This window comes from Chinchilla lanigera, unplaced genomic scaffold, assembly GCF_000276665.1.
Source record: "Chinchilla lanigera isolate Chin_1 unplaced genomic scaffold, ChiLan1.0 scaffold00004, whole genome shotgun sequence".
Taxonomy (NCBI): Eukaryota; Metazoa; Chordata; class Mammalia; order Rodentia; family Chinchillidae; genus Chinchilla; species Chinchilla lanigera.
Genome location: NW_004955405.1, coordinates 2908817 through 2918283, shown reverse-complemented (window position 1 = coordinate 2918283; position 9467 = coordinate 2908817). Strand labels below are relative to the sequence as shown.

The 9467-nt window shown below is 41.4% G+C and overlaps 1 pseudogene; it reads right to left on the bottom strand.

The window, feature by feature from the left end:
* Nucleotides 1-368: 368 nt before the first annotated feature.
* Nucleotides 369-8121, bottom strand: LOC102014108 (annotated as a pseudogene).
* Nucleotides 8122-9467: the final 1346 nt, after the last annotated feature.

Sequence of the window (9467 nt, the reverse complement as noted above, 5' to 3'; positions counted from 1 at the left end):
GATCATAAATCCCACATTCGTACATATATTTGAAGCTTTATTCTGATTTATTGGCCCAACTGTGGGGCCAGTGCCACTGGTTTACCTGTTAAACTGAAAAAAAAAAAATTGATAGTGCAAGTTCTTTAAATTTATTTTAAAACTGTCCTAGGAATTGTTGGACCATTTTATTTTAACATACAGTTTAGAATACCATTGCTAATTAGAGTATTTTTTGTGGTATGCTCTTGATTAAATATGTGTAGATAATTTGGGCAAGACACTTTTCAATACTTTCTCTTACCACTCAAACTATAAGTTCGTAAATGTCTTTTTTTTTATTTTAGAAATTGGTATTTTATTTTCCATCATCCTCATTTCCATTTTGCTTAGTATCTGCAGAACAGCTCGAGGCCACTCGATGGTCGTTCCTCCTCTCGCAGTGGCCTGCAAGTGGGGGATGCAGACCGCTGAGCCCGCCAGTCCTCGGTAGGGATCCTCTGAAAAGGCACGGAGGTAGCTGCACACCTGCAGACCAGTCTGCAACCTCTGGCTGAGCGGCAGTGAACCTGGTGTGGTCCATTCACCCTGAAATGCCTCCGTGGCCACAGCCTTTTCAGCAGCAGCCTGCTCGTCCTTTTCAAACTCTTCAGGATCCCAGCAGAGGCAGAGATTAGGCATGACTTCCCACGGATGTTCACTGGAGACGGTGCCACGCATGCGCAGCACGTCCGGGGCCAGCATCCACCCGATCAGACCCACGGATGAGCGCCGTCAGTGCTGCGCGGGACGGCAGTGTCCACAGCGCGGAGGAGAGTCTGTGCTGCGCAGAGCAGTGGGCAGCAGATTCACGAAAGACGCCTCGGTGACGCGCTGGCGGTCTCCCTAGGGTCAGCAACCACCAGAAGACGTGGCTCTCGGAAGGCTCCCTGGCTAGTGAAAGTCCCAGGAGTAAATTTATTTCTAGGTATTTAGGGTTTTTGTTTTTGTTTTTTCTTCTTCTTCTAAATAACATCATTCAAGAACGTTATTCTAAGTTTGTTCTGATCTCATAAATACATGAAAATGTTTATTTTTTCTAGAAAATTTCTTAATTATTTTGAGGAAATTTTTACAGAAGCCATGAGGACATAGAATTAGAATTCTTTTTTTACTTTTCTTTCCAATTTAAGATTCTGATTTTTAAAATAAATTTTGGAGTATCAAAATTATTGTTATTTTCGGACTTTTTCTATTTTGTTATAATTTTCAAGTTATTGCATATAATTTTTGCAATGTATTAATATATGTTGAGTACATGTGTGCCTTATCTTGCTGCCACTTTTTCTTTCTTGTCATTTTTAATTCTCGTTTTTCTCATTTTCTCTTAATCTCCTCCCCAGTTTTGAAAGTTTTGTCTCTGCTTCTTCTTCATCCTCCTTGTCTCCTTCTTCTCCTCCCCTCTGCCCCCCCTCCTTCCCCTTCTCCTTCCTCTTCTTCTTCCCTGCTGCTACCTCCATTTTCTCTTTTCCTCCCTCTTTTCTTTCTTCTTCCCACTTACTCCTTCTCCCTCCTCTTCTTCTTTGTCCTTCTTAATCTTTGTGGTTTCCCATGTTTCAGGCCTTTTATTTCATTGGATATTGTTCCTAGTTTTGTGTCTCTTTAAATTTATTGTGATCTCCCTTAATTCTGATGTATTAGCAAGAATGTCAACTACTGTACATATTAAAAAGAGTTCTTGCTCTAATTTGAGGATCTGCATAATGCTACTTTTTCTAGGGAGGATTTACATTAGGCAAACGAAAGAGTTCATTCAAGCCAAGAATGAATTGATTGGCTGGATGGAATTGAATTGAACTACCTTGCTGATTTTGTCTATTTCTTTTTTCCCTTAATACCGTGCATTCATTAAAGTTCTGTATAAAAATCACAGACAATTATTATGGGCTTTACCCTCCTGCCAAGGGATGGATTTGAACTACCATGTTTGCATTTTCATTCTGAGAGACTGAAACAGGCTTCTCTGTGCCTTTCAACTTCCCAGCTGCTGCATGAAAAATTGCAAGTGCTTCAAGGAGCAAAATGGTCGTGATTCTTGGATTTGAATCTGTTCGCTCACGTTCTGGCCAGCCTCATGTGCCCCGAGGGAACAGGTTGCCTCCATCAATCTCTATCATCAAAAATCTGATTTTAAAAATATTGCCCTCAAGATTGTCCTGGTCTGTGACATATTGGCCCCATCTTCAGCAACTGGAGTGTACAATCCCACTATAAACTGTTATCAATCTGAGGAGGCACATGTCATCTGAAGGATTTTTAGCTTACTGACTTTAAAATAAAATAATTCATTAGGAATTTCAGATGTGAGGATCTTTTTCCATATACCACTAATACATTCTTTCATTTTTTGCAAATTTGTTGTCTTTTACATATTTATTAGTTAAGAAAACTGTATTTACCCCTGCTATGATAATTATTAGTTCTATAACATTCTATAGGAGCTCAGAATGTTAATATGTTAATTTTTATAACCTCTCTTTTAAATTACATACACATATTTTATTGAGAAAAAAGTTATTAAAAGATAATGTTTTCAACACAGCACTCCTACATAAGTTTCTGCTTTGCTTATCAAATTCAAAGCTGAAAGCTAAAAAAAATAAAATGTGCAATTAAAAATACATTTTTAAGGCCCAGAGATGTAGCTCAGCAGTACTTGGCAAGCTCAAGTCCCCAAGTTTAATTTCCAGTACCAAAAAACCCAAATAAACAAACAAACAAAGAAAATCCTGAGGGCTAAGCTTTTGCTTCCTTGTATGATGCAGGAGAAACTAAAGCCAGCAAAGGGCAGAACTATGTATTTTTATATGGAATCTGTATTAAGTTTGTAACAAGGGTGGGGAACCTTGATCTCAGTACATCAAGAAAGAGACTTAGATGTTGCATCGTAGTTTAAATTCTAAGATCTCTGAATCTATAATTTAGTTCACTAAATTAAATAAATTTAATTCACTAAATATATAGTTCATATAAATATAAATATATTTAGTTCACTAAATAAATTGTATGTGAAGTATGATATTGTCATTGTATTAATGAAGAAACTAAGAGGTAAATGTTTTTTCCTAATATACTAAAACCAATAAACACAGAACAAAGATAGGAATAGAATGTTGTGTACTAGAACACAATTGTTTCTCTAAACCACTACATAATGAGACAAACATATGCATTTGTGCATAAACATACACACGTACATACACACACACAATTTAACACTAACTAGAATATTACAGAGATCCCTTAAAGGCTTTAAATGGCCAAAGGAGACTTTTTATCTAATTTTTGCTGTACATAGAATTCAGTTTTTGTTTACCAGGGAAAGTCTAATCAGGGCTTTTGAAGTCTTCATAAGATCAATTCATTCTAAAAGGCATATCAAGTGCTTTTCTTGCAGGCTTATCATTTCAAGTATGTGCTACACTTTACACAGCATAGACCTTAATAAAAATAAATGTTCAAAAGATGATTACCCACACTGCAGTTTAAACAGAAACTCTAATCTGGACCTCTCTTCTCCACAACATTTTCAGATTCTCAAAAACCACTACAGAGCTCTGAGTCTGACCTGGAAATTAGTGAAGGCTTAGGTTAAAGATTCATTATTATAATGAAAAGTAATGAGTGCATATTTTAAAATGTACGTCGTTTCAGTGTCCTTTATTTTAATGGATATATTATACGCATAAAAACTGTTCATATCCATAGAATAACATGTGATGCTTCAGTACATGTACACAGTGCATAATATTTAACCAGGCTAAATATAAATATCTTCCCCAAAATTTAGCGTATATTTATATGAAAATAGCTTTTGTAACTTTTGGAAATATACAGTAGATATTGCATGTATAATCACCTTATTAGGCAAAACTACATTAGAATTTCTTCCTCATATCTTACTGTATTCACTAGACTTGCCCAGCCCTGCTGTTCCTCTCCCCTACACTGTCCAGGCTTTTGCAGCCGTGTTCTACTCTATGACCTAAACTTTTATATTCCACAAATAAGTGAGATCATGTGGTAATTGTTCCTTCATGCTTGAATTATTTCATTCAACATAGTTATATCCAGATCTAGTCATGCCACCACAATTGGGTTATTTATTTTTTCTTTTCTACTACTAAAATTTTGCAATTCCCTACAGGGTTTTTATATCAACTTCTTGCCAGATGTAGTTTGCAAGTATTTTCTCTCTTCTGTAGGTTGTATCTGCACTCTTGATGATCTGTTTTGCTGTGAAGAAATGTTTAATTTGTTGTAATCCTGTCTGCCTCTTTTGCTTTTGTTTCCTATGCTTTGACAGATCTTGTCCAAAAAAATCCATGTCAGTTCCAATTTCCTAAAATGTTATACCCTTGTATTCTTCTAGTTCTTTCATATTTTGAGAATTTACAGTTAAGTCTTCAATTCATTTGGAGTGGATTTTTGTAACTGGTGAGAGATATGGATCTAGTTTTATCCATCTGTAATTATATTCCAATTATTTAATTCAGTTTGTTGATATATTTTAGATATACATGATGATCACATTCATCATGGGGAATTTATACCTGTCCATGACATATCTTCATTCTTCTTTTTTCCCGTTCCCTTCCCCTCCCTTCAATTCCTGTTTCCTCTCCTTATTTACAAAACCTTTGTTTCCACTTTTCCTTTTTTTCTCCTTTTTTCCTTTTTCCTTCCTTCCTTTTTCCCCTTCTTGTTCCATTTCACAATATCTATTATACATTTACAGTTACTTACACTTTCAGTTTCTCACATCAGAGAAACTTCAATATTTATACATGTGTATCTGATTTATTTCACTTAAGAGTATGGTTTCAAGTGCATCCATTTATCTAGAAATGTCTCAAGTTTATCCTTCTTTATGGCTGAGTAGTACTCCATAAAACCCACATCTTCTTCATCCATTCATCCATTGATGGACATTTGAACTGTTTCCAAGATTTATCTATTACAAACTGTGCTGCTATAAACATATATGTGCATATATCAATATGATACTATGCTTTTAATGCTTTGAAAAAGATAACAAGATGGGAATAGCTGAGTCAAATGAAACCTCTAGTTTCAATTTTTTGAGGAATCTCCACACTGATCTCCACAGTGATTGCACCAGTCTACTACAAACAGTGGGGAAGTGTTGCTGTTTTCCCACAGCATTTGAAAATAACATAATAGGAGAATAACAATAATTAATACAGTGCATACTGTTATCTTCAGAGTAGTTACTCAGGGTATAAAATATAGGCATGAGATAGTGTCCAAACAATATTAGTGCAAAACTCTCTTTCAATGAACTAAGAGAGACTAGCAGTATAACTATCTTACCTAATATATATTTGTCAACCTTTCGGAGGATCCCAAGGAAGATTTTCATGGGTGAGGTCCCAAGGTTAAAGGACACGTGTGCAAGACATCAGCAACAACAGCAGGCAACACAGAGCAGAGCAGAGAACCCAAGAACAAGAGCAAGAGCTGCTGCGTCTTTATTGTGTAATTTTTATACAGGTCGTTACCTCACGTTTACATTTTTACAGAGTGCCATAACCAGCACATACATATTCACCTGTGCTGTCATGGTTATATAACTGTATCCCACTGTGCACCTGCACTAGGCAAGTGGGGTCATGTCCTCAAGTGTCCTTAGACACCCCTGAGCTTTGAAGCATCTGAATGGTTCTCTATATCCCACCTTCTCAAAGATCGGAAATGTATAATTGTAACATTTTATATACAACAGGGCATAAATGCCTCCTTGTGTTGTAGTTAACAAATCAAGAACCACGTGGTTTTGTAAAAACACTTTTTTTCATTTAATTTCTCTCATCCATGAGCAACAGGACCTGACATGTAACATTCAAGGTCTGGTTCACATACTGAGCAAGGGCTGCAACCTGGAGTGCTAAGTTCATGGACCTTGCCCCTGATCAGATGCTATTTCTGACTGTTGACCTTTGCAGTGCCTGACCAAGGCATCTGTTAAATCATTTCCCAGTGACAGGAGGGAGGGGATTTTGTTCTGAACCATGATACTCTACATAGTCAGCTTTTTGGTCACACTTCATAGGTTTTGCCATAGATCGTCACCCCACAAAGGACGGTTCCCTGTCTGCCAGTCCTGGGTTGCCAAGCCAGCAGTCAGAGCATCAGCCCCCTCAAGATGTCCTAAGAGTCCATGCACACATGTGGAGAGCCTTCCTCATGCATCATAAGCAATCATGATGTTTGCAGCTCCGCCCATTGGCTTGACCCGCCTGTTCTGATTTCAAACCAGAGTACTTCCGTACTGAGCTAGACTGGGACTGCTGTCCATTGCAGAACTGGGTCATGGCTAGACCCATCAGTATATCTGGCATCAGGCACAGGTCCCTCTTTTCCTTTTGTATAGCGACTAGAGGTCATGTCTTATAGTCTGTCCTCTCAGACTGGTTCCTGGGCCATGAACACCACAGGTCACAAAATCACTGGCAGTTCAGTTGCCAATGGGCTAGCTGAAAAGAAAGCCAGCTGTTGGAGGTACATCCCCCAGTTCATGAGAGTGGGAGCCTGTGCCACCCCACTTCTGGGATGGGCTGTCCATGTCCATACCCAGTCTGCCCTCTGTCCCAGGAACCCTCACAGGCATGCAGAGGATCATACAGTGCTGCTATTTCTCAATCAGGGAATACTGATTCTTGGCTCCTTCCACAACTGTGACCAAAACCCAACAGGTGTTTCTGCTTCCCCTCTTTTTGCCACAGTCCCCAACAAAATCCATTCTCGTTCTCACTGGTGATTAGGATAAATGGCAGGGTAGGGTCAATGACTGGTAGGGCTTGCACCTGTGCAACAGCCCCTTTGCGTTCTGAAAAGTAACTTCTGCTGCCTCCGTGCAGCCCAGTGTTGTGCTCCTTTTTGTCATCTGGTACAAAGGGCACAGCAGGGTAGCTATGTGCAGTATAAATACTTAGCAAGCCCACATACGCTTGTAATTGGTGTACTGTCTTGGGTCAGGTCTTACCCAACCAAATAACACCCAAGAATTTGACAGACAAACCAGTTCCCTGGACCTTGCCTGTGTCCATGCCCCACCCCTATGCCAGCAAAGCTTCCTTCAGGCTGTGCACGGTTGCTTTCAAATCTGCAAGGCAATGAGAGGGTGACATAATATCAATACGAAACAGTGACACAAAGTTGGGATATGCAAATAGCCTTGTGGCAACATCTAGAAGGTCAATTGCCTGCCCTCCCAGATGAAGGCAATTTGGCCCTGACTTCCAGTGTCAGGGTGAAATGATCCATTAAATCTGCAATGTTAGGCAGTGTTGCATGCAGTGGAGGAGTCACTTTATTCAGTTTCTGGTAATCCACAGTCATTCTCCATGTCCCATCTTGCTTCTGCGTGGACCATACTGAAGGGCTCTGAAGAGGGTACATCACCCTGCTTTATCCAATGTCAAGAAAGTCTGTCCCATCTCCTCATGGCCTCCAGGCAGCCAGTCCTCCTTCATGCACATGACCCATGTAGGAGTGTCAGCAGCACTTGATGTGGATGGCCTTGGACTATGGTCTTTGACACGTGAATTCACAATCAGAATTCTCCTTGCATGGTGTTGAGTTGAGTCGAGCACCTGTCAGTCTGTCCAACCCCTGTATGTATTCAGAAATTGGGGAAAAATAAACATACAGGTGTGGGGGCAAGTGCCCAATACACAAAGTCACCTGGGCTTTCTGGATCGTGATGCAGTGACCGCCATATCCTTCTATGCATGCAGTAGGTCCTGTAAAATGGTCTGGGCTGCTGTGTATTAGCACTGACTCTGCTCTTGAATCCACCAAGGCTAATACATGCTATACATTCTTTGGGGACCAGTAAATAGTGAATTTCACACATGGCCTCTGGTCTCTTGGGCTCCCCAAGACCTTGGCCTGCCTCCTAATCAGGGTACAAGGAGGCCAGGGTCACTTCTGCTTTACCACGGGTGTTACAGCCTTCTGGCCCTGACCCACCAGCCAGTATTGCTGCTCAGGGTGTAACAGCTTCTACAGAATCAGCAACACAGCCAAAGGCTGCCTGTCTAACTTACCTGCAGCTAGGCCAGCAGCCAGCAGGTCCATGCAGATATGGAGTTAACCAATCCACAAGGACCCCACAGCCTTTCCTTGGGAGGACAGCCCTGCCTGCCCAGGATCCCACTTCTTTTTCTCCTTACTGCTACGCTTTTTACAGATCTTGCCTTACCTTGGCACTTCACTTTCACATCTCCCGGCCTGGCCAAGGTGTCTTGGATCCGGTGATCTGTAAAGGAAGCTGGAAGGGCTGCCATTGACCAGAATTATGTCCTTCATGTGTGCCATCTACAGTTCCTCATCTTGGTTACAGTACTGCAGCGCACACATCATCTGCTGTATGTCCATTTCATGCAGCAGAGTTATCAAGTCTAGATAGTATCTCCTGGATTCTCCCAAACCAGGCGAGCCACTGCCATCAACCAGTATGTCACAGTGTAATTACCTGTGTCTGCGCTGGCCTCTGCATACCCTGCAGAGCCAGTTTAATAAGGGGGTGCTGGCTATGCTGGCTATTTGGGACATCTCCTATGGGCTTATCTCCATGCCATCAGCCCCATCATCCCACAGCTGTACCAGCCATGCAGGCAGTTTCACCTGCCTTCTGTTTTAATTGTTTGTCAGTTCCCACACCTCCCAGTCCTCTCCTGGGATAGCCTCCCAGTACTTCCCAGTCCTACCTCCACTTTTTGATGAATAGCAAGCCCAGCATGTAAAACCAGTGAATTTTCCCAAGGACTTTCTCAGGTGTGAGGACTTCTGCTTCTGGAGACATTTCTGGAGGAGGCAGTGCTTCCCGTGCCTTGCAACAGGAGCTCTGCAGCAGCCAGCATTGCTCAACATGCTCCTATATCTGCTACAGCTGGTCTATTTGTCAGACAAGGTCATCCACCTCTTGATTTATGTGGCAGAAGAGCGTGAAGAACCGCCCACCAATCCAGCCTGTCTTTTCATGGCGCTGGGGAGGAATTTCTGTCTATTGCTTCCAAGGCTTACAAGACATCCCCAGGCTCCTAGTGGACTGAGCCGTAGTCCTTTCAAGCTGGCAAGAAGGTGGCTCAGGTAGCCATGGTAAGGCCTGGGTCAGTTAGCCTTTCCCTGGGACTGTTCCTTGCTTTTGGGTGCTACTCCCACAGCCACCAAGGGAGCACTCACCTCAGTGTCCCACTGAACGTGCCAATTGTCAGCCCACTTGTGGAGCCCAAAGGAGATTTTCAGGGGTGAGGTCTCAAGGTTAACGGACACATGTTTGCAAGACCTTAGCAACAACAGCAGGCAGCACGGAGCAGAGCAGAGAGCCCAAGAACAAGAGCAAGAGCCACATGTGTCTTTATTGTAAAATTCTTGCACCGGTTGTTACCTCATGTTTACAATCTTACAGAGTGCTCTAACCA